Source organism: Chiloscyllium plagiosum, unplaced genomic scaffold (genome assembly GCF_037043375.1).
Source record: "Chiloscyllium plagiosum isolate Xiang-an unplaced genomic scaffold, Cpla_swu_hap1 HiC_scaffold_38, whole genome shotgun sequence".
In the NCBI taxonomy this organism is placed as follows: Eukaryota; Metazoa; Chordata; class Chondrichthyes; order Orectolobiformes; family Hemiscylliidae; genus Chiloscyllium; species Chiloscyllium plagiosum.
Window position 1 is genome coordinate 33,919,442 of NW_028270176.1, and position 3,230 is coordinate 33,922,671.

Consider the following 3,230-nt stretch of genomic DNA (forward strand, 5'->3'; position numbering starts at 1 on the left):
AGAGGGAGGGAGAGGGTGAGGGAGGGGGGAGAGGGTGAGGGGCGGGGGGGATGGAGGGGAGGAGGGAGAGAGGGGAGGAGGGAGGGAGGGGAGAGAGTGGAGGAGGGAGGGGAGGAGGGAGGGAGGGGGAGAGAGGGGAGGAGGGAGGGAGAGAGGGAGGGGGAGAGAGGGAGGGAGGGGGAGAGAGGGGAAGAGAGAGGGGGAGGAGGGAGGGAGGGGGAGAGAGGGGAGGAGGTATGGAGGGAGGTGGAGAGGGGGGAGAGGGGAGAGGGAGGGGAGTTGGAGGGAGAGGGGGAGGGAGAGGGAGGGGGTGAGGGAGGTGGACGGGGAGAGGGAGGGGGACGGGGAGGGGAGTTGGAGGGAGAGGGGGAGGGAGAGGGAGGGGGTGAGGGAGGGGGACGGGGAGAGGGAGGGGGACGGGGAGGGGAGTTGGAGGGAGAGGGGGAGGGAGAGGGAGGGGGTGAGGGAGGGGGACGGGGAGAGGGAGGGGAATGGGGAGAGGGAGGGGGTGAGGGAGGGGGACGGGGAGAGAGAGAGGGCGAGGGAGAGGGAGGGGGAGAGAGGGGGAGGGAGAGGGAGGGGTAGAGAGGGGGAGGGAGAGGGAGGGGGAGAGGGAGGGGGACGGGGAGAGGGAGGGGGAGAGAGGGGGAGGGAGGGGAGAGGGAGAGGGAGGGGGGAGATGGAGGGGGGGAGATGGAGAGGGAAGGGGGAGATGGAGAGGGAGAGGGAGAGGGAGGGAGAGGGTGAGGGAGGGGGGAGAGGGTGAGGGGCGGGGGGGATGGAGGGGAGGAGGGAGAGAGGGGAGGAGGGAGGGAGGGGAGAGAGTGGAGGAGGGAGGGGAGGAGGGAGGGAGGGAGGGGGAGAGAGGGGAGGAGGGAGGGAGAGAGGGAGGGGGGAGAGAGGGAGGGAGGGGGAGAGAGGGGAAGAGAGAGGGGGAGGAGGGAGGGAGGGGGAGAGAGGGGAGGAGGTATGGAGGGAGGTGGAGAGGGGGGAGAGGGGAGAGGGAGGGGAGTTGGAGGGAGAGGGGGAGGGAGAGGGAGGGGGTGAGGGAGGTGGACGGGGAGAGGGAGGGGGACGGGGAGGGGAGTTGGAGGGAGAGGGGGAGGGAGAGGGAGGGGGTGAGGGAGGGGGGACGGGGAGAGGGAGGGGAATGGGGAGAGGGGAGGGGGTGAGGGAGGGGGACGGGGAGAGAGAGAGGGCGAGGGAGAGGGAGGGGGAGAGAGGGGGAGGGAGAGGGAGGGGTAGAGAGGGGGAGGGAGAGGGAGGGGGAGAGGGAGGGGGACGGGCAGAGGGAGGGGGAGAGAGGGGGAGGGAGGGGAGAGGGAGAGGGAGGGGGGAGATGGAGGGGGGAGATGGAGAGGGAAGGGGGAGATGGAGAGGGAGAGGGAGTGGGAGAGGGAGGGAGAGGGTGAGGGAGGGGGGAGAGGGTGAGGGGCGGGGGGGATGGAGGGGAGGAGGGAGAGAGGGGAGGAGGGAGGGAGGGGAGAGAGTGGAGGAGGGAGGGGAGGAGGGAGGGAGGGAGGGGGTGAGAGGGGGAGGGAGGGAGTGAGGGAGGGGGAGAGAGGGAGGGAGGGGGGAGAGGGGGAAGAGAGAGGGGGAGGAGGGAGGGAGGGGGGTGAGTGGGGAGGAGGTATGGAGGGAGGTGGAGAGGGGGGGGGGGAGAGGGAGGGGGTGGGGGAGTGTGGGAGGGAGTGGGTGGGGGTGAGGGTGGGGGAGGGGTGAGGGGGGGGAGTGGGGGGGTGGGGTGGAGGGGTGTGGTGGGGGGTGGGTGGGGTGTGGGTGTGGGTGGGGTGGGGGTGTGTGGGGGTGGGGTTGTGGGGGTGTGGGTGGGGGTGGGGTGGTGTGGTGGAGGGGGTGTGATGGGGAGGGTGTGGGTGTGGGAGAGAGAGTGAGTGGGGTGGGTGGGGAGTGGGAGAGAGGGGGAGGGAGAGGGACGGGGAGGGAGAGGGAGGGGGAGAGAGTGGGACGGGGAGAGTGGGGGAGGGGGAGAGTGGGGGAGGGGGAGTGAGGGGGAGGGTGATGGGAGTGGGGGGAGGGAAAGGGTGTGGGGGAGAGGGAGAGGGAGGGGGAGTGGGAGAGAGAGGGACGGGGAGAGTGGGGGAAGGGGATTGAGGGGGTGGAGGGAGGGACGGACGGGGAGAGAGGGGGAAGGGGAGAGGGGGGTGGAGGGAGGGAGAGAGGGGGAGAGGGAGCAGGAGGGAGAGGGAGAGAGGGAGGGGGTACAGTGGGGGAGAGTGCAACAGGGGGATGGAGATTGCGAGAGGGGGAGGGGAGAGGGAGAGGGAGGGAGAGGCAGGGGAGGGAAAGAGGGAGGGGGAGGGGGAGAGAGGGGGAGGGGAGAGAGGGCGCGGGGAGAGGGGGAGGGGAAGGGCGAGAGAGGGGGCGGGGAGAGGGTGGATGGGGAGGAGGAGCGAGGGGGATGGGGGAGGGAGGGGGAGAGGGAGGGGGTGGGAGGGGGAGGGAGAGGGAAGGGGTGAGAGAGGGAGGGGGAGGGGGAGAGGGGGAGGGGAGAATGGAGGAGGGGGGAGGGAGAGGGAGTGGGAAAGAGAGGGAGCGGGAGAGAGAGGGGAGGGAGAGGGAGTGGGAGAGAGGGGGAGGGAGAGGGAGGTGGAGACAGAGAGGGAGGGAGAGGGAGTGGGAGCGAGGGGGTGGAGAGAGGGAGAGAGAGAGGGGGAGAGGGAGGAGGAGGGACAGGGAGAGTGGGAGGGAGGGAGAGAGGAAGAGGGAGAGGTACAGTGGGAGAGTGGGAGAGAGAGGGGGAGGGAGAGTGAGAGAGGGGGAGGGGAGGGAGAGGGAGGGAGGGAGAGGGAGGGGGAGAGGGAGAGAGATGGGGGAGGGGGAGAGAGGGGGAGGGGAGAGAGGGGGCAGGGAGATGGGGGATGGGGAGTGGGAGAGAGGGGTAGGGGGAGTGAGAGGGAGGGGGAGGATGAGGGTGGGGGTGGGGGAGGGGTGGTGGGTGGGAGGGGGGTGAGAGGGGGGAGGGGGGGGTGAGGGGGAGGGGGAGGGGTGAGAGGGGGGGGAGTGAGTGGGTGGGGGAGGGAGTGAGAGGGGGTGGGGAGGGTGAGAGGGGTATGGGGGGTGTGAGGGGGTGGGGGTGGGGTGAGGGGGTGGGGTGGGAGTGGGTGGGAGGGAGTGGGTGGGGGGAGGTGAGAGGGGGGGGTGGGGAGAGGGAGAGGGAGGGGGGAGGGGAGAGAGAGGGGGAGGGAGAGAGAGGGAGGGGGAGGGAGAGA